We start from the raw sequence: 26,235 nt of genomic DNA on the forward strand, positions 1-26,235 counted from the left end.
TATACTTGAAAAGCATGACTTGGAAACGATCATTTTCTGCTTATGAACCTTCCAGCTGTTCATTCCCTCTCTCTTTCCCCGCTCTCCTCGCTCCCTCATTGAAGTATGGTTGATTTACAGTGTTGTATTAGTTTTAGGGGTACAGCGTAGTGATGCAGTATTTTTACAGATTTTACTCCGTTAAAAGTTATTACAAGGTAATGGCTATAATTCCCTGTGCTGTACAGCATGTCCTTGCTGCTTATCTGTTTTACACATAGTTTGTATCTCTCAATCCTATACCCCTCTCTCACCTCTCCCCACTGGTAACTACTAGTTTGTTTTCTCTATCTGTGGGTCTCTGTTCTGCTGTATACATTCATTCGTTTTATTTTTCTAAGATTCCGCATGTAAGTGATATCATACAGTATTTGTCTTTCTGTATCCGGCAGCATAATATTTTCTACGTCCATGAATGTTGCAGCAAATGGCAGAATTTTCTTCTTTTTTATGGTTGAGTAACATGCCATTTTGTGTGCCGTGTGCATAACATACACACGACACACACATCTTTTTTTTTTTTCTTTTTTGGCTGAGCATGTAGAAGTTCCTGGGCCAGGGACTGAACCCCAGCCACAGCAGTGACCAAGCCTCTACAGTGATAATGCCGGGTCCTTAACCTGCTGCACCACAAGGGAAATCCCACACCTTCTTTTTTTGTCAATAGACCCTATCTTGGCTTCCCTATCTTGGCTCTTGTAAGTGATGCTACTATGAACATTGGGGTGCATGTATCTTTTCGAGTTAGCATAACTGGTTTTTTTTTTCTAGATATATTTTTAGCAGTGGAATTGCTGGATCATAGGGTAGCTCTAGGTTTAATTTTTAAAGGAAGCTCCATGCTGTTTTCCACAGTGGCTGTACCAATTTACCTTCCCACCAAGAGTGTTCCCTTTTCTCCAAATCGTTGCCAACATTTGTAGACTTTTTGATGATAGTCCTGCTTACAAGTGTGAGGTGATAGCTCATTGTGGTTTTGATTTGCATTTCCCTAATAATTCCATACTTACACACACAGAGAGTGCAACTTTATTATTCCATTTGGAGTTTGCCATGGATGTTTAGCTATGAGAGAATATCCATTATTGATGAACTAGAAATTTATTTTTAAAAATTTATTTTTAAGGAATGGACTTAAAACTGATTTCATACTTGGCTCAATGGGAAAAAACTGAGAGCATTTTTTTTTTAGTTTGTTGTGAAATACAGTCCTTAAATCTCCCGCTCTTACCATCAAATGATCTTGAACTTTGGAAACTCATCATAGCAAAGAAAGAAAATTATTAATACGTTAAACTGACAAACTATGGCCTGTGGGCCAAATCTGGCTTGCTGGCTCTTTTCGTGTAGACTGTGAACTAAGAATGGTTTTAAATTTTCTTTTAATTTTTAAATGGTTCAAAAATCAAAAGGAGAAAAATATGAAGTATCAGTGTCTCTAAATCAAGTTTTATTGGAACACAGCTATGCTCATGCATTTCAATGTTGTCTGTGGCTACATTTGCTCTACAACCACAAAGTTGAGTAGATGCTCCAGAGCCCTTAGGGCAGGCAAATATGGCCAAAATCCTTACTCTCTGGCCCTTTACAGAAACAGTTTACTGACTCCTGGGTGAAACAGTGCATTTTCCTATTCTCTTCTTTACATTATCCGCATGTGCATGTGGACTTATGTATAACCAGAGACACACTGTCAAAGATCACCAGAGCCAACTACTAGTTCAAGTGGTAAGGCCAGATTTTAATCAGTAAAACACTCTTGCAGTAGGGGAAATAGGCCGATGTGTGAACACGGCACAACTTCCAGTTGTGCAGAGGTGACTGGGCATTTTAAAGAGAGAATGAGGGGATGGGGAGAGAAAGAGCTGGGGCTCAGTATGGGCAGGAAGGGGAACATTACAAAAAGCAGAAAGGGGGTTGGTCCATGTGAAAGCCGTCTGGGTTTGTGAACTGAATCTTATCAGAGTTCAGCTCCTGCCCTCCCCCAGAGCCTGGGAGACAGGGGCCCATCCTCGGGTGTGGCAGGAAGAGTCCGTTTTTGGCCACAACCACGGCATGCAGAAGTTCCTGGGCCAGGAATCAAACCTGAGCCACAGCAGTAACCTGAGCCACAGCAGTGACAATGCTGAGTCCTTAACTGCTAGGCTACTGGGGAACTCCTAAAATAGTCAGTTCTTTTACTGCTTTGAATTTTCTCAAACAGACACTTTGAGGGGAGCTAGAGTCATCCTGGGGATGTTGCCTTGAGCTGTTAGAGGTCCTTGTAGTTGGTGTTTGTTCAGGTCCTTATAGGCCTAGTGGAGGGGTGGCTCAGAGGAGGCTGGCTCAAGTTTGGTTAAGGAGAGAAACTGTATTGCCATGTTACATTTAGCATATTAAATACATGCCTTCACCAGTGTACATTAACAATTAATGTAGACCTTATCTTTATTTAAACTTCTGACCTCAGGTTATTTACTTAATTTTATGGACATAGAGCATCAAAAGTGAACACAGGAGTTCCCGTCATGGCTAATGAACCTGGCTAGTATCCATGAGGATGCAGGTTCGATCCCTGGCCTCAGTCAGTGGGTTAAGGATCTGGCATTACCATGAGCTGTGGTGTAGGTTGCAGACACGGCTCGGATCCTGTGTTTCTGTGGTTCTGGCGTAGGCCGGCAGCTACAGCTCCGATTCGACCCCTGGCCTGGGAACCTCCATATGCTGTGGGTGCAGCCCTAAAAGGCAGAAAAAAACCCCAGTATAATTGCCCTAGTGGTATTGCACTGGGAACAAGGGACAATGTTGTGTGCTTATTCTTTCGTCACTAAGTTGGCCCGCTTTCTTTGGGCCAAAGAGATGTTTGTTAGAGTGATGCTCGCCTTCCATAAGCCTTTCAACTTCTAGTTTAACACGGATGGAAAAAGAACGGGCAGCAGTTCTTGTACAGCCTCAACCGTTGTGTGCCGAGAATTGATAAGTCCACAGAGACGGCCTGGTATTTCCTTACAGTACACTTGAGCCACCTGGTCCTAGTGGCTGATGACCTTCATTAATCTTTTTCCAAATGGAAAGAAAACTAGCTGAGTGGATTTAATTGTAGGCAGAGGGCCAGAGGTAGGCTGTATTAGTCTGCAGGTGAGTTTTTCTTTTTCTTTTCTTTTTTTTTTTTTTTTTGTCTTTTGTCTTTTGAGGGCCGCACCCATGGCATATGGAGGTTCCCAGGCTAGGGGTCTAATCGGAGCTGTAGCCCCGGCCTATACCACAGCCACGCCAGCTCCGAGCCACCGCGTCTGCGGCCTACACCGCAGCTCACGCCAATGCCGCATCCTTAACCCACTGAGCGAGACCAAGGATCGAACCCACAACCTCATGGTTCGTAGTCGGATTCGTTTCCGCTGCACCACGACGGGAACTCCAGTCTGCAGGTGAGTTTAACTCAGCTTTCTTACGATCTGATTGAGAGCATCATAACGAAAAACGGTAGACTGCCTTTGGTTCTTCATAGCAAAGATGTCCCCAAAGTATGCTGCCTCGCGTCGGAGCGATTTAGGTCATTACGTACCTAAGCTCTGCTGAGTATCTTGAAGAAATCAAAGCCTCAGTTTTAGATAACAAAGTTAACATTCACACTGTTTCCTGGCAAAGAGATGTGGTGGTTTCCTCCTGCGCTCTTCTCTTAGAAATATGTTTTCAAGTATGGTTTATAGCCGTTGGCATATGACGAATACTTCATACTAAATAATAAGTGAGTAAAGTCAGATACAGCTCATTCTAACATGTCTTGCAAATGAATTATTGGAATCTGTTTAGCTGAACAATGACCATGATGCTCCGGAATAGAAAGGAGGGTACGACTTAAAAATCAATGGCCTGCTCTTGGACTAGGTCTCAGAGGATCAACTTTTATTTCTGTTTTGACATCTTGAAGTGTTTGTTTCTATGATTAATAGCTAAAAAGTCATCAACTTGGACTTCTAAGAAATCTGTGTTTTAGTGCTCTAAGCTCTACCAGCAAAATTATGATTATGCTAAAATGAGTTTTTATCGATGTCAGGAAGTTTTTATTTTAGGAAGTCCCTTTTGAATGATAGGCAAAGACTGTCATTTTAATGAAAGAAATGTTTCTCGCATTTGAAAAGGAGAAGCAATTTGCCTACAATTACAATTTACTGTGGGGTTTTAATGTTTATTTTGGTTGTTTTCATATATTTCCTAGACTGTGTGAGATTTGCTTAACTGAAAATATGAACGTGATAATTATCTGACAGAGATGAGCTTTAAAGAACACAAGAGGCCAGGGTTCCTAAAATTAATGTTAAAATTCGCCCAACAAATGTAGGAAGGAGTGTATTTATATATTTAACTGGCACGACTATTCAGCTGGTGGAATATTGCTGTGGTGGAGAGCATGAAGCCATCTGGCCGCTTCAGGAATGTTCTGCATTGGCTCATACATCTAACTAACCATGGTGGTTTGACAACAGCCCTCTAACTGGGGTCCAGAGTGCTTGTCTCTTAGGAAAATCACAGTCCAGGTCACCAGTTTTGACCCCAGGGTAGAAGCGGGGGCCGTCTCAGGTACACAGCAGGTAAAGCCTGGGATTAGTCTTGTCACAAGCCCCTCACATGCCCAGCGGCACCGGACTTAGGACAGTGCCCCCCTCCATGGTCTAGGGCACAGATTCGCACACTGTAGCCCACCTGATATGTTTACTTCTGCTTTTATTTGCTTATTTCCTGCCAGTTTTTATAAATAAAGTTTTATGAGAACACAGCCATGCTGATCTGTCTCTGTATTGTTCTTGGCTGCTTTTGGCAGAGTTGAGTAGTGATGCCAGTGATCATGTGACTTAGAAAACCTGAAATATTTACTCTCTGCACTTGACAGGAGCAGCTGACTGTTCTTCCTTGAGCTCTCTGCCCGGTACTCAAATTCCCCTTTGGGGCTAGAGCTGTGCCCCGGGTTTCCGCCTGCTTTGCTAGGAGGAGGAGTGGGGAAGTGGCTGGGGGACCCCCTCTGGGATCTTGACCTGTTACCACTTACTGTGCCACTTGGAGGTGGAGTTAGAAGCTCTCTAAAGTCCAAGCCTGATCCTCGCCATCTGTCCATCCTAATGTCCCTCGGGAGAAATCCACATCCTTCGTCTCCACCCCTTGGGGGTTGGCCCCTTTTTCCTTTGGGTATCTTATTTTTGGAAACTTGTTATTTCTCCTTTTCAGCCTTAGTTAACTTCCTCTTCAACCCCCAAACAGACATGTGGGGACACACACACACACACACACACACACACACACACACACACACACCCCTCCCTACCTCTAACTATGTTAAACTTTTCTAGAAGTCCTAAATGGTGTCACACCTCTGAGCCTTTATATATACTCTTCATTTCGTCTGGAACAATCTTTACCTTGCCCCATTTTCGCTTGGAAAACCACCATTTGTCTTTTTTGTTTCAGTTTATAATCTGTGCTTGTTCCATGTAACCTTTCAAACACCCCCATCCCGAGTTCATTGGCCTGACCAGCATCTTTTGTTAGTGAAGATACTCTGACTGCTTTAACAGAGTACCCCCTCAATTTAAGAATAAGTAGCCTATGAGTTCCCTTGTGGCTCAGTGGGTTAAGGCTCTGGTGTTGTCACTGCTGCGGCTCTGGTTACAGTTTTGGTGCTGGTTTGATCCCTGGCCTGGGAACTTCCATATGCCATGGGTGTGGCCAAAAAATGTGGCATATTTCTTGCTCCCTTGCAGCCCTAACAGACACTCCTGATGGAGTGTGGGAGCCTTGCCACACACACTCAGTCAGAGCCCCCGGAGGATGGAGGGTCTCGCATCTTCAATAGGAGACTCAAGGTTGCCGTGCCCATCAAGGTTCAAGGAGAGAGAACTGGGGGAAGCCTGGGTGGGAGGTTTTGAAGGGCCACGCCTGGAAACTGAAGTACATCATTCTATTCACACTCCATTACCTTAGACCCTGGCCATACCTAACTGCCAGAACGGCTGGGAAATTCAGTGGAGCTGTGCTCGGCATCATGTGCTCTGCGCTTATAATAATACGTATTCACTATGCGGTGGAGCACACTTTTGTTCCCACGTCTTAAGATCCAAGCCTTTTCTATGTGCCATTACGGTTTCTCCTGTTAGAGGTGGAGTGTCCTTCCCTGGCCCATTGCCGTTGGGCTGGTGACTTGCTTTGGCCAATAGACCACAGGCAGGAGTAAGAGCATCAGTTTTGGTAGAAGGCTTTAAGAGGCAGTGTGCATTTCATTTTTGCTTCTTACCTTCCTGTGTGGAGAACTGCCTGGGTTTTAGCCTGCCGGTTCCAGAAGCTAGATTCATGGCACAGCACCATCCTGCAGACCTGCGAGCATGAAAACAGGTACTTACTGGTGGATGCCACTGAGTTTGGGGAGGTTTGTTACACAGCATTATTGTGGCAATAGTTGACTGGTACATGTCATAATTGAGTCTACTTTGGGATTGTGTCTCATTTATGAGCTCTTTGAGGGCAAGATCGTTCAGAGTAGATATTGGATGAGTATTTGGTGATTTATGAGTGAATCAGAGTGAAAGCCGACTGCATTCCACATGATGTCAAGTATCAATTATCACAGATAGGCCGCCTTGCGTACGTCATTCGGCAGATCAGACAGCTCCTGATTTTTAGGATCGGGTGCCACTGCTCGTTTGTTATACCTGGTGGACACTTGGCAGTGAACCACTCCCTACCCAACAGGCTGGGACCCAGCCCTACATCTGAGCCCAGATCCTCTGTGTCTCACATTTGTTTTCTTTCCCTTTCTTCTAGTCCTGAATATCCTAGTCTTCTCCAAATACACACATTGTTTTTCTACTGCCAGCAGATAATTGTAGATAATGTTTGGAACATACTTAAAGATTTGATAATGAGAGTTTTATGTACTTAAATGTGATACTAAAGAACCCATGACCAGAGTGTCTGGCATGTAGTATTGGGAAAAGGGGATAAAGAACTAGAACGTGAAATCCACACTATACTAAATGAAAGGTAGTGCACACGTTTGACCTAGGGCTGGTTTTTATATTGCTCTTTTAAAATATCACACTGGGAGTTCCCATTGTGGCTCAGTGGGTAAGTACCTGACATTGTCTCTGTGAGGATGTGGGTTCGATCTCCGGCCTCGCTCAGTGGGTTCAGGGTCTGGCGTTGCCTCAGCCTGCGGTGTAGCTTGCAGATGCAGCTGGGACCCAGTGTTGCCATGGCTGTGCTGTAGGCTGCAGCTGCAGCTCCGATTCTACCCCTGGCCAGGGAACTTCCATATGCCGCAGGTGTGGCCATAAGAAAAAAATCACACTGAATGAGCAAGTTTTAAGAACGAGTTAACTGCTTAAAAATTAACATGAAATGCATTGCGGCTGTGGGGAAAAGAGAACTAGGAACTGCTCTATATGCAGTGATAGAAAAAATTCTCTGGATATATTTATTGTTTGGTGAAAATAATAAAGATAAAAGTATATAAAAGAGAAGGGGGATTTAATATATATATTTATTTATTGTGTTTGCATAAAAATGACTGGGAGGATACACAAAAAACTAAGAGTACTTAACTTTGTAAAGTAGGGGTACAAGGGATTATGTCGTGAGATGGACTGGGTACATAGAAGATATGGGGGGGTCCCCAGGCCCCCATCCACACTTTTTTTAAAAAGTATAGTTGATTTACAGTGTTGTTCCAATTTCTGCTGTACAGCATAGTGATCCAGTCATACATACAATACATTCTTTTTCTCATATTCTCTTCCATCCTGGTCTATCACGAGTGATTGGATAGAGTTTCCTGTGCTGCACAGCAGGACCTCGTTGCTTATCCATTCTCAGTGTCATAGTTTGCATCTCCTAACCCCACAGTCCCCGTCCAGCCCACTCCCTCCCCGCTCCCTCCCCCATCCATGCTTTGTATTTTTATTTTCTTTTGATTTTTGAACCCTAGGAATATATTAAGTATTAGCAAATAAATTTGAATATCAAAAAAGTGATGGGATACCCACATAAATCCAGAGGTTTAAATAACAATATCAGTAGGACTTTGATGTGATTTTTCTGATTGTAAAAGTAAGATAACTTTATTGCAGAACGTTTTGATAAAGGAAAAAAATATATATATATTCAGAATTCCACCGGCCAGATACAATCACTCTTATTTCTCTCTTGTCTTTAACCTTTCCATCTATTTTACATAGTTAATATCCTATACACACAATTCTGTACTTAATTTTTAAACTATTATGTTCTTTTATCATTAAATTTTTTTCTAAATATAAAATAAACAACTATATATACCAGTTTACTGAATGACTTCCTGTTTAATTAACCTTTAGATCCTTCCCAGTGTTTTGCTTTGGATAGTAATGCGATGAAGTGAATCTTTACAGTGAAGTCTTTGGATTTCATGAGCATATTTTTTATGACATTAATATTAGCATACTGAGTATTTCAAAACTCGTAAAAGTCAGAAGGTCGTTGGAGATGCCATTAAAATGATATTTAAATTCTGTGCTAAAATTGTGGGCAATCTAGTTCCTCAAAGGTATTAAAGTTGACAAGCAGCATTTGTCATAGAAGTTAACCTAATGATGAGACTTGAGGCTTTTGGAGATGGAGGGTTTGCGTAATGGTGGTTGGAATATCAGGTGGATTTTCAGCAAGTCAGATCTCTGTTTCCTCACATTTGTAAAAGAGGGAAATTATGCAAGATTCCCTGTAAATTTAATGCTGTTGCTCAGCCTCCATCCTTTTACCATAGAATAAACAAAATCTAAGAAATCTAAGTATGAGAATATAGATTAAGATAAGATGAAACACTATGCAGCTATAAAAAATAGAGAACAAGGGGACACTCTCTGAAGCAGTATAAAACCATCTCCATTATGAAGTGAATGCCATAAATTACATGACAGTACAGTTGCATTTATATTAAAAAATACTGAAAGGATACATAAGAAACTAATAAAAGCGTTATTAGGAGTTCCCTAGCAGCCTAGCAGTTAAGGATTCTGTATTGTCACTGCCATGGCTCAGGTTTGATCCCTGACTTAGGAACTTGTGCATGCTGCAGGCAGGGCCAAAAAAAAAGTGTAGATTAGGGGGACCTGGGGGAAAAGAAAAAACAACAAACAAAAAAAACAAAAATTAGGTAAATATGATCCCTCAAAATGTGATGAAACGTTGCAAAATCTTCCCTGGATAAAAATTTAAATGACTGACTCAGACTGTTTTAACCTAGAATTAGTTTTCTCTGTTTAGGATGAATGAAGCATAAGAAATACTTTACTGTATTAAGTATATATGTATCAAAAAGTATAATAGAAATTTCAGATCTATAAAATTTTAATGGTAATTTTTATTCTCAAATTAAGATAAAACTGAAAGATCACATCATAAAAATGATCTCTTTTCGGATAGAAGTGAGTACTCTGAAGCAGAATTCCCTCAGTTTTTATATGTTAGGTCAGTCTTTCTCTGATAGGCATCTAAACAAAATATATTTTTCTTTTGTTCCCTACCACCCAACAAAGACTATGTCATGGTTTTAAAATTTAAATTTGATGAAATTTTGACAGAAATCCTAAAAGTTGTATGCTCTGATAATCTATGCACTAAAGAGGACAAGTTGTGTTTTTTTGAGAACCACATTCTGGGGCTATATTGATGGATGTTTCCATTAAGACTGTAATTTGATTATTATGCCATTAGTTCATAATTCGGCTTTCCGGTTGAGATCATGTTGACAGGCTGAAGAATAGAGTGCTATTTAACTAAGTTGATGAAGCACACGTAGGAGGCAATAAAGTGCCTAGTCCGTCTCTACTGGTTAATATTTTAGTTTATCTTACTCTGGTACTAATGTGGTCATGTATAACTCCATAAACTTCCATTTCTCTGGAATATGGTGATGGGTTTAATCAAAGAGTCTGGCCATTATAGGTATACGTGTTAACATTTCTAAAAGAGGATCTGAACATGAGAAGATACGTGAATAAAAACTACATTGGGCATAACTTAGTTTTAATGCTGACCTAGAAGTCATTTCACATTTTTTCCTGTGTCCTTGTTCAGGGATCATGGGTTGTAGCCTGTGGGCCAAATTCATCCTGTTGCTTGTGGGTGTATAAAGCTAAGAATGGTTTTTAAGTTTGCAAATGGTTCCTCAAACTCAAAAGAAGAAGAATATTTCATGACTCGTGAAAATTATATGAAATTCAAATTTGTGCCTATAAATAAAGTTTAATTGGCACTGAGCCGCGCCCATTATGTATTGTCTTTGACTGCTTTCTCAATATGTGGGAGAGTTGAGTGGTTGCTCTAGAAACCAGATGACCCACAGAACTGAAAACAGGTGCTCCTCTTAGAAAGTTTTCTGACCCCATCGTATGTCATCAAATATCATTAAAAGTAGTTTTTGGAGTTCACTTATGGTGCCATGGGTTGGGGATCTGGCATCGTCACTACAGTGGCTTGGGTTGCTGCTGTGGCATGGGTTTGACCCCTGGCCCAGGAACTTCCACATACTGTGGGTACAGCCAAAAAGAAAAAAAAAATAGTAGTTCTTTAAAGAGTTCCCTGATGGCTCAGCAGGTTAAGGATCCAGTATTGTCACTGCTGTGGCTCTGGTTACTGCTGTGGCACCGGTTTGATCCCTGGCCTGGGAGCTTCTGTGTGCTATGAGCATGGCCCAAAAAAAAAAAAGTGGTTCTTGGTGGGAAGAGAATCACAAATGAATATGTAGGTACAGATTTAGCTATAGAAATATTTTTATCTTTCTGGGCATTTTTTGGAAATTCTGCATAAAAGTTAGATAATACCACTTTGCACTTAGAGACGATTCTTTGTATAAACATTCCGACTGTGAAACGTCTTTTTTCTTCCCAAATAGATTTTAAACAACTTGAATAGGAATTGTGTTGTAAATGTTTATGTCCCCCTGCCATGCTTGCTTTCTTTCCCACAAAGAAGATGTCACCACTCTTAAGTGGTGTGTACTAAAGGATTCGAAGCCAAATCCTTTGGTGATGATGTCTTTCCCCTTTGTCCACTTGTTGCTCTTCTCTTCTGGGTGGATGCTTTGAAGGGAAGTGTAGGCTTGCTTAAGAGGATAGAAGAAACAGAAGAGGATGTGGACTCCCTGGGCCAGCCCTACAGGATTATCCACCTATGTCTTCTCTCTAGGAAGTGGACATCAAAACGCCACTATACTATGGGTAATTTATTTAGGGACACCCATACTTAGTAGTTTATGTATAGCCGAAATAGCGTCTGTGTTTTAAGGTTTAAAATGTCATCCTTTTTATACTCTCTTAATATGAGTTTATCAGTTAGGATACTTTAACTGCAAGTAAAGGAGTGCTTGGATAACTCTGGCTTAAACAATAGATTCCTAGAGGGAGGCAGTTGTGGGTTGAGCTTCTTTGACTCAAGAGCTTTCCTTCTTCCTGCTTCACTCAGCTTCATGCTTATTGCCTCATGGTATAAAGTGGTTGCCACAGCTCCAGACATCATATCATCATATGATATGATTCAGATATGGGTTCAGAGATAGGAAGCAGAACATGGCTGGAGCACTACGAGCATTTTCCTTGTGTTGCTCTTTAAAAAAAACAAAACAAAAAAAACAAACAAAAAAACCATCAGGGAGGAATGTCTTTTGCAGAAGTTGAAGATCTTCCCTTAGAGTGTCCGTGACCAGAATGGATCACATGACCACATCTACCAGAGGGCAATGAGATGTTCATTTCTGGCTTACCTTCCCAGAGGTCCAAATGCTCAGAAGCAGGGTTCTAGATGCATGGAGGAAGAAGGGGAAAGAAGCTGAGTAAGCCTTCAACATGGAGTTCTTTTTCTTTTATTCGGAGCTGTATTTGGAAAACAGCAGCAAGGCTGTTGTTTGCCAGAGAAACGCTTGAATTTTGGAGGTAGCTAACAAATATCCATGTGGACACCCTACTCATATTCCAGTGGAAATGTGTGACCCTTGCTGCTCTGTGATCCAATTCAAAGTATATGAGTTCGGATGCTATCATCGGCAAGTAATAGAAAATACAATTAAAATAGCCTTAAGAAGAGGACAGTTTCCTCTGTCACAGGGGAAAAGTAGAGGTAAGGCCATTTCAGGGTTGGTTAACTGGATTGCAGCGCTCTGGGTTTTGTTGTTTTTGTAACGTGCCATCTCAGCATGGAGGCTACCCCTCTTGGGGTTGCGAAGTGACTAGTGTAGCTCCAGTTATCATATCTTCACACAAAAAGGACTGGGGATGAGGAGGAGGGAGCAGGATAGGTTTCTTCGTTCCTCCTTTATTTGAGAGTGTGGAAAACTTGCCCTGAAACCTCAGAGCAGAATCCCTTGGTCTTGCATTGTCCAGAGTTACCACGGTGTCTCTTGTTTTTCTTAAATCTACCTGTTGAGGGGAAACACCATGGTGGCTGGTTTGGACTTGCACACATTGGCAAACTCTGATCTGTGGACCAAATGCAGCCCACTGCCTGTTTTTGTAAATAAAGTTTTATTAGAACACAGCCATATCCATTCATTTACGTATAACTTAAGGCTGCTTTTGAGCTGCAGTGACGGAGTCGAGTAGTTGCACCAGAGACCATATGGCCCACAAGCTGAACATATTTATCAGGTGGCCTTTTTTTTTTGCTTTTTTTGCTTTTTAGGTCCACACCCACAGCATATGGAGATTCCCAGGCTAGGGTTCCAATTGGAGCTGTAGCTGCTGGCCTCCACCACAGCCACAGCAATGCAGGTTCCGAGCCATGTCTTCGACCTCCACCACAGCTCACGGCAATGCCAGATCTTTAACCCACTGAGCGAAGCCAGGGATCGAACCTGAAACCTCATGGCGCCTAGTCGGATTTGTTTCCACTGTACCACGATGGGAAATCCTAGGTGGCCTTTTGTAGAAGAAGTGTGCTAACCACCGGTCCTGTGGTTCTTAACTGGGGGGCAGCACTTGGGCAATGCCCCTGAGTGTTGCAGCTGTTGATGGTGTTGGGAATGGCATCCCGTGAGCATAGCAGGAGAGGACTGGGGATACCAAGCATCCCAACATGAGCAAAACCGTTGTGTATAGTGAAGAGCCGCCCCACTCAAAATAGCTGCCGTGGGGTGAACACTGGCTTCTATGAAGTGAGTCAATTTCCAGTGTGGGAGAGGACCCAGGTTCCCACTACCCCTCTCCCACCCCCAGCCCAGCACAGAGCCATCTGATACCTCTGCACAATTGAGACTCTGGGAGGAAAGGAGGAGAGGAAATGACTGTTGGTCAGGCCAGCTCTGGAGAACAGAGGATTTGCCAAATTGATCTCCAGAAAGGGACGGTTACACGGATACCTAGTAATTACCGACTGACTCATTGGGCTGATGGCAGTGGTTGCCCTCATGAGGACAGCTCACAGGGCTGGAGTTTTACGTGAGTGGGGAGTGTGCTTCCCTGTGTTTCTTATACTACAGGATTTGAGTTTATGTGAGCTGGAAAAGCTCTTTCCTTTCATGCTGTTCTGTAATGAACACATTATTTCCAACAGGAATGTATTCATGGTATGATTGAAAGTAAGTCTGTAAAGATAATTATAAATAATTAAGTAAATCTAAAGTAATTTTTCTCAGTGTTTATGAGAAAACCATTTAATTTATTAGGCACTTTTGTTTGGATGCCATTGAAAAGAACTCTACAGTTGCGCATTTCTTACTCCATTTTCTCATTAATTGAATGAGGTGTAATAGTTCATAATAAAAATGTCTCAGCTATACTTTTCTGTGTATCTGTAGGCATAATCACATTAAATGAAGGCACGACATAGACCTTCGTCGGTATGAAATATACACTAAGTAATCCCTTGAGTGGGTAGGTATACATATGGAACGCATCTGATATTTGATGATTGCCTAGAGTATTGTAGTGCTCTGACTTTTTATTTAGTGTTTAAAACCAGAACCCATAATGAGAAATTTGTTTTCCATTGTTGCCCAGTACACACACACACACACACACACACACACGCACTATTAAAACAGAATTTTCACAACATAATATTGAGTTGGATACAATCCAATTCTGTTCTGTTTTATCCTTTTTCATGTTTAAAATCTGCCGATTGCATCCACTGGATTAGTTTCATGACCTCCTCGTGCAAATAAGTTGCAGCCCATGTTTGAAGAACACTAGGATTGTGGTTGTGTGATTTTTTTTTTTTTTTCCTCTCCTGGGACTCTTCCCTCTTCTTGGAACATACCTTCTCTTTCTCTGGGAACTTCTCTTTCCGCCAAGCGTCATATGTAGGAGGGGCTACTGATTGTCAGCCCTCATGACTTAGACTGAGCCAATGAGAGGTCATGCCCAGTGTCTTTTGAACTTGAGCCCACAAGGAAGGGCTTTGTTTTTCTGTGGTGACAGCCTTTAAGAGTCCTTGAGCTCCCTGAAGTCATAGGTACCAGTCCTAGGGGACCTCTGGCCGAGAGCCCGAGTCAGTATCTAGGAAGAGGCTGGGAGCAAGGACTCTGCTAGAATTGGAGCTCTGAATCCAGCCATCCCAGAGGCTAGTGTACCTTGGTGGGTTGACGTAACATAAGCCAATATTTCGTTTTTCCTTAATCAGGGGTTAGATGGTTTCTGTCCTGCAAGGGCACTAAGTAATACACATCAACCAGTACGGAAGTGGTCAGCCCTCAGGATGGACGTGTGTTCATTCCACAGCAGGACCTGATGGGCAAAGAATCTTCTTTTGCATCTGGAGTGGCCTCAGCCTGTTGAACCCTATAGCCACTGCTTGCCTCAGTGAGACAAGAGGTGTGACTGCATTAGAATCTACCGTGTATGTATGAATGTATTGCATGTGCTCATATGTGTAGGTAGAGAGGGGCAGGGCAGAAATGGGGAGGGGGAGAGGGAAGAGGAGGGAAGCTAGACAGCAAGAGATTTATTGAAAAAAAAACAAACAAACAAACTGATGCTCTTATTAGCGGAGAAATCCATTTCTCCTGTAATTCTGCTTGACTCTTTGTAGTGTCTGTGTAAATGTGACTCCTGAGGATTCCTAAGGCTTGAGGGTGTACTTAGGTAGTAAATTTTAAAAAATGTTGTTTGAATTGAAAGTTATTGGATGGGGCTGCAGGATGAGGAAGTAGGTAGAGGTTCTAACAGTTGTAAACATCCCACCGGAAAAATCTATTTGCCTCTCACTTGTCTAAATGAGTGCAGTTGACTCTGTGGGCACAGTGAATCTTTGAGTCCCTGAAGTACCTTCTCCAAACCGCTGTCTTGGCATCAGTAACACTTTGGATTTTTTTTGGCCATACCTGAGACATGCGGAAGTTCCGGGGCTAGGGATCAAACCTGTGACAGTGCTGGATCCTTAACCTGCTGCGCCCCCAGCGGAACTCCAGGTAACATTGGTAATTTTTTACAACTGTATATTTGAGCATAATAGTTCTGTATAATTAAATCATAAGTGTGTAGACTCAGTGAATTTGCACAGACTGAATACACCATGTAACAACCACCCGGTTCAAGAAGTAGAATATAACTTTTTTTTTTTTTTTTTTTTTTTGGTCTTTCTAGGGCCATACCCATGGCCTATGGAGGTTCTCAGGCCAGGGGTCCAGTCAGAGCTACAGCTGCCAGCCTACACCAGAGCCACAGCAACACGAGATCCAAGCCTTGTCTGCGACCTCCACCACAGGTCACGGCAACGCCAGATCCTTAACCCACCGAGCAAGGCCAGGGCTTGAACCCGCGACCTCATGGTTCTTAGTTGGACTCGTTTCCTCTGAGGCACGATGGGAACTCCAGAATTAGAATAGAACTTGAACTCCAGTGACCCTCCTTGGACCCTTTTCCTGAAGTTAGTCACTCTCCCTCCTGACGTCTAGCACAGTTTGGCCCATCTTGGAACGTCGTCTAAATGGGATCACACGGGTGCGCCTGGCTGCTTTCACTCAAGTAATGTGTGCGAGGCTCACCCGGGCTCGTGTGCAGTGGTAGTCTGCTTATTCTCCCTGCCGTAGAATGTTCCATTACATGAAGACCCCCGCATGGTGTATCCATTCTACTGTTGATAGCTGTCTGGGGACCTTCTGGTTTTTCTATTGAACAGAGCTGTCCTGATCCTTCTTGTGTCTCCCTATGATGACCTGATGGACAGATTTCTGTGGTACCTCTTCCTCAGAGTAGAATTGCTGCCTCCATAACTGTCTTAATCGTCACTCCCGTTTCCCTCTCACCTTGCTAGACTATGAATTCCTTGAAAGGAGAGAGGGTCTTAGTCACCATTATAGAAACCCTTTGCTTAGTAGAAAAGATGTTGCATAGCAAAGGCACAGACTTCTTACACCCTCTGGTAAGTGCTCCGGCATTAACCCTTCAATATTTTTTTAAAGGGGCCAATGTTTTCTTTTTCTTTTTTAAAAAATTACTTTTATTTTTCATCGAAGCAGAGTTGCTGTACAATGTTGTATTAGTTTCAGGTTTACAGCACAGTGATTCTGTTATACATAAAAGTATATCGGTTATGGGACATATCAGCAGCTTGCCTGGACGTCATACATTACGGTGCAGCTCCTGTAGCAGAATAACTCCAGGACGTGAGGTGTCTCCAATACCAAAATCCTGTCCGTCTTGCTGGCCTAAGGGCTCCTCTCAGTAGTGGTAGAGGGACCTACGTTCCTTCCGTCTCTGGATTGGTCACCTTCAGTATGCAGCTTCCAGGGCATCACGCTTGTGTGCCTAAAACAGGCCGATTTTGAACGGAGGGCAGAGCGGACGAGAGGGCACACGTGGCCCTTCTGCTCTGGTGGTGAGAAGCGGTGCTGAGACTGACCGCACCATGTCAGATGCTGGCAGTCACAGTTCCGGGGGTTTCAGGAAGCAGAGACACCCGTCTGGTGCCCGGCCGGCCGGCCCGTCTCTGCTGCACACTCCTCTCTGGAGTTCCAAGCATGTCCTTACCGCTTCCTCCTCCTCTGAGCGCTCGCTGTCATCTCTGTCCTTTGTCCTCCTCCGAGGGGTGTGGGAAATCTGCATCTGGAGACGGCTGTCGTTCCCCTGGACGGTTGCTCTCGGTCCCGGCAGTGTGTCTCCATGCTCTGTATTCCTTACAGATGTTCCGCAGTCGTGTGTCTCTCGGAGGCTGCCGAAGATGCGGATGATAGATGCAGTCCCTTCTGGTCTAATGCGACATCTGCGTTGTGGAAATTGCAGCACGATCGCGAAGGCATGTAATAAAAACCCGCCAGGCCTGTGGGGAAAATGGGTGAAGGGCATGGCGCTTCGAATATTAAAAAACGTTGTCAGTGACACAATCAGAAAAAGATAAGAACCTCATAAAAATGCTAGCACCGTCCTACACGAGTGAAATGGTTAGGAAATACATAACTACTGCAATACATATGCCACCTTCCCTTGAAAAGCCTTGAAGTTGTCCTGTGGAAGTGGGCGTAGGTGTGGTTGCGGCTTGTGTGTTACTGGGCAGGGGAGGAGGCGATGCCATCTGAAATCAAGGAGGAGGTTGTACTCCTGAACTGAGGGTGTTTGGGCCTCGAGGGTGCGTTTACACACATTTTGTTTGTTCCTGTGCAGCTCTGCTTAGCTGGATGCATTTTTCTGAGTTCGTCAGCAATGACATTGTGCATCAGCAAACAGGAACTTTGCATTGTATTCAAATAGCTCTCTAATGCATCAGTCTCAGTGAAACAAACTAACATTTACAAAGGGAGTGGGAGCAATGGCACAACAGTCTCTACCAGGATACTGCAGGTAGTTAACAGGTAGATGCGAAGTGGCCTCTATTCTTGGCAAGAAAATTCCCATTAGTACCTCTCTTCTTAGACGTGGGTATTTTTGCAGAATGTTTTTGACCACTGTCTTTCTCAAACCAGGTCCCTTGCTTCTAGGTGATCAAGAACTGACCATGGGAATTCCCTGGTGGCCTAGTGGTTAAGGATTGGCACTGTCACTGCTGTGGCTCTAGTTACTGGTGTGGCGTGGGTTTGAGCTCCGGTCCAACAAGTTCCGAATTACTCCGGCATGGCCAAAAAAGCACAAGAATCAACTGTAATTTAGAAACTCTTGTTGCTATATAGTGTAATAAGCTCATTTCTTTCAGTTTCAGGTGTCTTGCGCTGTATTCTTTTCAGAGTGACCTTTCCTCTTCATTTTAATCAACACAACTCATAAATAATCCCTACTTTAATGACTCCTCTGTGGCTTTCATTCCCCTTTTATCTCCATGAAGATGACTCTTTTTTTCCCCTCATACTGCTCCAAGGTGCATTTATCTTCTTTGAAAGCAAAGTGGATGGGTGTCACTCTTTAGACTACCCTGTATCCAAAATAAATGATCATTTCTGGTACAAAACAGACCCGTCTTATAGTGCATTACTTTTATGGACTGTGCAATGATGCAGTGATTTTCGGGACCTAGAATATTAGTATAATTATGAGTCCTGGTAATAGCTATTCTCTTTGTATTGCCAACCACCAATGCCATTAGAAATGCTAGTAAGATCATTCCTAATATTGTTACCAGTAATAATAGTGGCATTAATATTATTACTTAGTCCTGCAGTTTTACTGATACTACATCTTACAGGTTGTATTATTAATTACTGTACCACTTCCCAAACCTATGGGTAGTATTATTCCCAACTCCCATCTTCTTCTACTGCTACTACTAGTACCTTTACTAATACTAGTACTACTACTGCCACCACTGCTGCTTGTGTTCCCCCCCACTACCTAGAATGTCTTGAGGCCTCACTGTGATAAGCATTTTCCCAGTAGTAGCTCAGGTATTTGATTTTTCACAACAACCCAGCGGGGTAGCTTCTACTGTCGGTCCCACTTTGCAGAGGAGGACGCTGAGGGGCAGAGAGCATCAGCGACTAACTTCTCCAAGGAAGAGGCAGACTCAGGATCTGACCACCGCTTCAGCGTCCCCACTTGTACCTCCTTTGTCTGTGGCAGAAACTCCTGCCACTTGGATGTGCTGTCATCATTTACCTTCTGCCCTCACATGGAGCTGCCTTTTTAAATAATACTATCTTAGGGCAGAAAAAACACGTATATTCTTAGTTGTATTTTATACATTTCCAGAGGTAATAGTCTCATTTCCAGCCATGTGGGTATTAATGAAAGTGGTTCCTTCCCCCTCTTTTAATGCAGTATGATGCTTATCATCACCATCAAAGGAAATGGAGCAATTAGGCATGCCCAAAATCCCTAGTAACCCTCTTTCTAGATAACCATCCCATTACACACTCCCTTCTTTCTTTTGAACCTCTACTGCCTTTGTACATTTTGTTTCTGAACTAAATGAGTGCAATCTACTCAAAAGAACAGTAGCTGTCATGAGATGTCAGTGAATAGAAAAAAGTATGCATTGTGGAGGTAATCCGAAATTACAGGTAAAACTAGTTATTTTCCTCCTGGAATAATTGTTGGAGGGTCTGACTAAGTATTCTCAGTGGCATGTATAATTAACTTTAAAGTGGGAACAGGTTTCTCATATTTAACAGTGTTTATCCAGTTGGGAATAATGTAGAACTCAGAATTAATTAGATGGAGTTGCGCGCTCCGTTTTGGGCAACACCATATCCAGCCCAGGAAAGGTGCTGGTGTGGTTTCTAAGAACAACATAAAGAGCCTTGTAGGAACAGAGGCTTTGAAATGACTGCAGCACCTTCTCCTTGGAACAGATGTGGTTTTGTGAGGCGTGTAAGTTTCCCCACTCACAGTGCAATAGTAAATTGAATCCAGACTGTTCTATAAGCAGATGCATTTTTTTTTTTTGGTGACTTGCTTCCTGTTTATCGTTTTCGATGACATTTACAATTAGTGCCCTTGAAACTGAGGACCACAAGTGCCAGGGAAAATTGGGCTGTGTAACAGTGAGTCACAGTGGTGATAACATATGCTTTGGGATTCACTGCCCACCACAGACACCCTGGCAGCAGCATCTGGGATTTAGTCCCAGGCAAACCTGGGAAGACTCCTCCGCTTCCATGCCTAGCGGGTGGCATGTCCCCGTCCCTGTGGTGAACGTGGCATTTTCAGGTCAGGGAGATGCCTTCTTGACCTTATATTGCAAAATGGTGATATTTGATAGATTTCTTTGCTGCTGACTTCAGATGTTACAATGAGCCCTAGACCTTATCCAGCTACACTCTTCACCTTTGTGAATTTCTCCACTACTGAACAGCTTAGATTCATGGCGTAAAGTACGAATTTCCCTTCATCTTACTGTAAATTTCCCACTAGTAACATCTTTTGGTGCCTCTTCCTTGGGTCCCATCATGAAAGGAAGAGAGAGGGGAGGGCACAGAGGGCACATTTTGGTGCACTGGTGAAAATGAAATAGATGGTTGTTGGAAGATGGTTTCCAAATGATAAATGGAGCCATTAGGTTCCAATTAGGGACTTGAACCTCCCCAGTATGTGGGTGGCCTGCAACCGAGATATCTAGGAACTGATGATATTTGTTGGTGAGATTTTTCCCAGGACTCTGAACAAGATAAACTATTTCAATTATGCCTTCTCCTTCTCTGGAGTGGTGTTTCTCCCCATGCTTCCCACTCTTAGGGTTTTCTATTATTACTGTTTTCACTTATGTGCCCATTATTTGATCATTCTTGATTATCATAATTTTTCACAATTGGATTTATTGATTCCAGGGACCTCTTGGGGGAGGAAAACAGTGGTGCTTGAGACCTTGTGGTCTCAGTGCTTGGTTTTGATAGCAGCCTTCATTCTAAGTTCTCTAGACCCAGGTGAATTGTAGCCATGAGGGCTTGAGCCCAGGGCCAGGCCATGTTCCTTTTTCCTGTAAGATGGCACTTGCCAAAAAAAGGACTTCAAGGGCTCCAGCACGTGCCAGTTGTAGGGGAAATACTGTCAGCTGTAATTATACCACTCTTTCCTCAGTAACCATGACATGTCGATGGGTGCATGCAAAAGACACAGGCCTGCCTTTGATTGCTTTTTAGCAGCTTTGCGTCAGCAAGATGAGAGGTAGTCCTATTGCAGGGAAATTCAGATAATGTAAGTAGTTATCAGGAGTCCTGGTGTTTGGCTTGTAAGAGTCATTTTTATATATTTTTTTCACCTTCGGAAGTGGTTTTGCACATCAACTCTTGCTTCCCAATGAAGAGAAGGTGGGAGGCAGGGTCGTGAATTTTTAAAGGGAGAGGAAATGAATGTCAAGGGTACCTACCGAGGTCTGGAAAAACTCCCACCGGAAGCCATTTTACTCAGGCTTTTAAAGGCTTCTTATCTGACTCATGGCTAGAAGTTGATCCTGTGGTGAATGGAATAGTTCTGAAGTGCTTGTGAAATACTTCAAGGCAGGAGGACAGGACACTTGCTTTTTATAGGAAGATGATATAATGGACTTTCTAGCTGTAGCACCTAGTGTCCAACAGCTGTTGGAATCATCTTCCATGTGTGCTGCATGAACAAAGATAATTTCATATTCAAAAAGCTTTAAAAATTTTTTTATGGCTGTACTCACAACATATGGAAGTTCCCGGGCCAGGAATTGAATTTGAGCCACAGCTGCAACCTACACGGGATCCTTTAACCCACTGTGCCAGGCCCAGGATCAAACCAGTGCCTCCGTAGTGACCCGAGCCACTGCAGTCAGATTCTTTTTTAGGGCTGCACCTGCCACATGTGGAAATTGCCAGGCTAGGCGTCGAATCAGAGCTGTAGCTGCCAGCATCCACCACAGCCACACAACAATTCGAGATCTGAGCCACGTCTGGACCTACACCACAGCTCACAGCCACACCAGATCCTTAACCCACTGAGTGAGGCCAGGGATTGAACCCACATCCTCATGGATACTAGTTGAGTTTGTTACCACTGAGCCACAATGGAAACTCCTAGAGTCAGATCTTTAAGCCACTGTGCCACAGTGGGAACTCCTCAAAAAAACTTTTCAAGTAGATGAATTAGTCTCTCACAAATAAATAGAACACATAATCTCTCCAAGGTGTTTTTTGTTTTTTTGTTTGTTTGTTTTAGAGCCACACCTGCAGCATATGGAAGTTCCCAGGCTAGGATTCGAATTGGGGCTGTAGCTGCCTGCCACAGCCACAGCCACAGCCACAGCAACTCAAGATCCAAGTCGTGTCTGTGACCTACACCACACCTCTCAGCAATGCTGGATCCTTAACCCACTGAGCAGGGCCAGGGACCGAACCTGCATCCTCATGGGTCCTAGTCAGGTTTGTTACCACTGAGCCACGACTGGTGAGCTACGACCAGAACTCCAATAATAGAGTTTTTGAATAAGTCACGGTTCTTCTCAATGTGGAGAGGGAGGGCACATTTGTCAATATCTGGAAACATTTTTGTTTGTGACAGTGGGATGGGGGGGGTGCTACTGGTATCTAGTGGGTAGAGGCCAGGGATTTGTAAATATTCTATAATGTATGGGACAGCTACCTACTATGAAGAATGATCTTGCCCGGAAAGTCAGCACTGCCAAAATTGAGAGATCCTGGCCCAGAGGAGGCAGAGCCCACTGATAGAAGATGCCTGGGACCATGGACAACTGTGCAGAGCCAACCATACCGACACACCTCCTCCACCGCTCTGTAATTTCCTCGACTGGAATAGTGAAAACTCACGTCAGCTGAATTAACCCACTGATACTTTGGGATTGTTCTGTTATGGCAAATAGTCTCCCCTGGTAATAGAGATTCAGAGGTAGATAAAGGTTGAAAAAAATTTCTCTCTAACCTGCAGTGTGATCACAATGCCACGTGCCTGCAACTTACATGAATGGTACACAATCGCCGTGATGCTATCAGAGACAAAACAGTGTGAGAATAAATTTTAGAGAGCGTTTCACATGCTCATGTTGAAGCAGGGAGAAGAGGTTTTCTTTGTGGATTGGGAGACATAACTTTCCGAAAGTTATTTCACACCTTTTTGAGAATCGTGGAAGGTAAATACATTCTTTATATATATGTTATTTCACTTCAAAGTGTTTCTTTCATCTTCTTTGACAAAGCACATCCCTGATACAACTATTAAATGTATTGTTCATGATAAGGCTTGCGTTTTGACTCATGGAGGTAGCTTTCTAAAGCCAATGTGTGAGAATATTAGAAGAAACCAACAAGGTCCTACTGTATAGCACAGGGAACTATATACTCAATATCTTGTAATAATCGATAATGGAAAAATCTGAAAAAGAATATATATATAGATATATGTATAACTGAATCTTTTTTCTGTACACCTGAGACTACGCAACATTGTAAATCAACTATTTCAATTAAAAAAAATAATGTTTAGAAGGGAGAGTAGTAAGAAGGCTAGAAATATGGATATGTGAGAAGATTGCTTAGGTAGGTAGTGATTAGTGAAATCTAGAAGAATGGGGAAGCACTTTATATGTATGATCCCCCTATATACGAAGGAAAGAAGTGGTGGGTAACAAAGATGTTGGGTTTTTATTCTCAACTGGGCAATAATTGGTATCATTGGCATATATATATATATATATATATATATATAATATACAATTTCATGGAATCTAAGGGTTCATCAGTTGCTAGACATCTTTATATGTGTCCACTCAGAAGTGGAGACATAATGTTTTATCAGTTTGATCATAGGTTGGCAAATTGGAATATAGGCCAAATCTGGCCCTCTGCTTGTTTTTATAAATAAAGTTTTATTGATACACATCTACACCCATTCATTTATGTGTTGACTGTGGCTGCTATTCTGCTTCAGTGGCAGAGTTGAGTAGTTGCAGCAGTGGAATGAATGGCCCACAAAGCTGAAAATGTTTACCGTCTGGCCCTTGACACAAAAAGTTTGGCAAACCTTTATACTTTTATATTTCTTAAACTAACTTTTAGACTTAGGCATAGATTTTAATCATATAATACTCTGGTGCATACAAAAAAGTGAAATAATAAGCAGACAATTTAGTTACTCCTCAAACTTTTGTACATATAAACCAGAGCTGGATCTGTATGAATCACTTTTCAATGCAGTAATTGATGTCCATGATTTTCCACAAAATGTTTTCCTCAGTGCCATGGAAAGCACCGGTGATGCATCATTTCTTGAATGAGTACTTCGTTATTGCTTCTAGCATTTTCTTCCAAGCTGCTTGAACCCATTCTGCATGACCTCTTTTTTTTCCTTCTTCATTTTACTGCCACACCTGCGGCGTATGGAAGTTCCCAGGCTAGGGGTTGAATTGGAGCGAAAGCTGCCATCCTGTGCCACAGCCACAGCAACACAGGATCTTAGCCGCATCTGCAACCTACAACACAGCTCATGGCAACTCTGGACCCGGACCCACTGAGCGAGGCCAGGGATCGAACCCTCATCGTCATGAATACTAGTCGGATTTGTTTCTACTGGGCCACAATGGGAACTCCTGCGTGACCTTCTTGATCCTCCCAGAAGTTTTCAGCAGAAATTTTTTTCAGTGATGATGAAGTCTCCTCTTTCCTTCCTCAAATGGACTTTGCACAGATTTTGGCTGAAATGGGGACGAATTGTGGTTGTCCAGCCATGACCCTGGGAATAATCAACCAGTTGTGCTTCCTCCAAGAAGGCAGGGATTCAGAAATGCCGTTCATTATAAGATGGACCTGGAGATTTGAAATGCGAAAGTCTGTGCTTCTTAAAACTCACGAAATGTGTTAGCTGGTTTGTTTCCCAGCAGGTGGAGAATAGCTCGGTTTCTGGTTAACTGAAGGGAGAGAAGGGAGAAAAAGGACCTAGTGATGGATTTCTGCAGGTCTTTCGTAAGCCAGGCATTACCTGTATACGGGAAAGGTTCTGTTCATTCTTGACTTTATCAAGCTAAATAGACTTCTTACCAAGGCTCAAAGTGAAACTGCCCAGAAATAGTCCTCATGAGTCTCTGAATTTTAAGCCACCCTGCTCTTCCAGGGGCTGCAATAATTCAGATCGATGGCAGCAGGGCTCCGCTCCGACAGGGGCACTCGGCTCCTGGGCTTGGGTAGCTTGGCCCTGGAGCCTAAATCTGGCACCTGCCTCGACAGTCCCAGGATCCCACTGTGAACTTTACAATTTAACTAATCCCTCTCCTCTTTCTTGTGCATAGCTTCAGTGTCCTGGGAATGTCTAGAAACCCTTTATTGGGTTAACAGGCTGAGATCATTCTTTGCATGGCTTTCCATTCACTGGTGGTTCAAAAGACTTGGGCCTAATGAGCAGGTGTTTCCACACGGTCTCAAATTTCTAGCTGCTGGGGCTGCAGGTCAGAGAAGTTTCCCACAGCGAATGGCTTGTTAAAAGGCATCTGATGGTCTGTTCTTCTCAGTCTCAGGGCATCCCAACATTTGGGGTTCAGAAGCCCCTTTTTTATTACCCGGGCAGTTGGGGTCATAATGAGACAGAATGGGAAGTGCGACCCTTTGCTTCAGTGGCTACAGCGCTTGCATCTGGACAAACATCTCTGTGAGCAACAAAATACAAAGAAACTATAAGTGGCTAAAAATAACTGTGTGCATGGGTAGTTGTGGCAATTTATGGACAAGAAGATACAAAAAAAAAAAAAACCCTAAAAAACCCCCCTGCGCTTCTGAAGAGCCAAGAGCAAAAGCAGGGTACTGTGTATGCCCGTGCACACACCACCAGAGGGGTGGGCCAACTACCTGAGCTACTCCCCTGGCCCTACACCCAACCTGCCCCTACCTTCCCCCCATATAAAGAACCAGCTTGCCCCCCAACCCCTGCTCTGTGAGCGAGTGCCAAAGGGAACTCATTGCTTGTTTCCCCCCACCCCTGGGCTCCCCCTGCAGTAGGGACCCCAGTAAAGCCTTGCCTGAATTTTCTTGTCTGCTTTACTAATTTCTATTGATTAAGGAGGCCAAGAACCCTGGACAGTAACATTAATACTATGTAACCCCAAGTACAGTGGAGGAAGGGCTGCTCATTTTCTAATACTCCTTGTAGACAGACCATGCAGACTGAAAAGGCAAATGAGTCAAGCCAATGAGGGGCCTAGCAGGAGTGGCCAAGCCTTGAAATGTGCCACGGAAGGACCATGGATTGACTTTAGGGCATTTCTACTGATGATGCATCCCAATTTGGGCTGCAAGTTCTATTTTTTCTTTACGTCAGATATTGTTATATAAGCAGCTTTCAAAATGAGAAATAAAGCTTTTGATTTTCTTAT

General features: G+C 43.1%; 1 protein-coding gene across 16 annotated transcripts in view; it reads left to right on the top strand.

The window, feature by feature from the left end:
* The window catches only part of FRMPD4 (FERM and PDZ domain containing 4), a 919,679-nt gene that overhangs the window by 360,149 nt on the left and 533,295 nt on the right, over window positions 1–26,235 (top strand). For 2 of the 16 annotated variants that reach the window (XM_085007343.1, XM_085007351.1), the window contains exon 1: window positions 17,159–17,271. The exons of the other annotated variants lie outside the window; for them this stretch is intronic. The gene's annotated coding sequence lies outside the window, so the exon portion shown is untranslated. Of the gene's footprint in view, window positions 1–17,158; window positions 17,272–26,235 lie in introns of those variants that run through there. 16 annotated transcript variants of the gene reach the window in all.

The sequence above is a fragment of the Sus scrofa genome, chromosome X (genome assembly GCF_054392235.1).
Source record: "Sus scrofa isolate SSC_HxYL_T2T_F1_AM1 chromosome X, Sscrofa_HxYL_maternal_Yorkshire_Landrace_v2.0, whole genome shotgun sequence".
In the NCBI taxonomy this organism is placed as follows: domain Eukaryota; kingdom Metazoa; phylum Chordata; class Mammalia; order Artiodactyla; family Suidae; genus Sus; species Sus scrofa.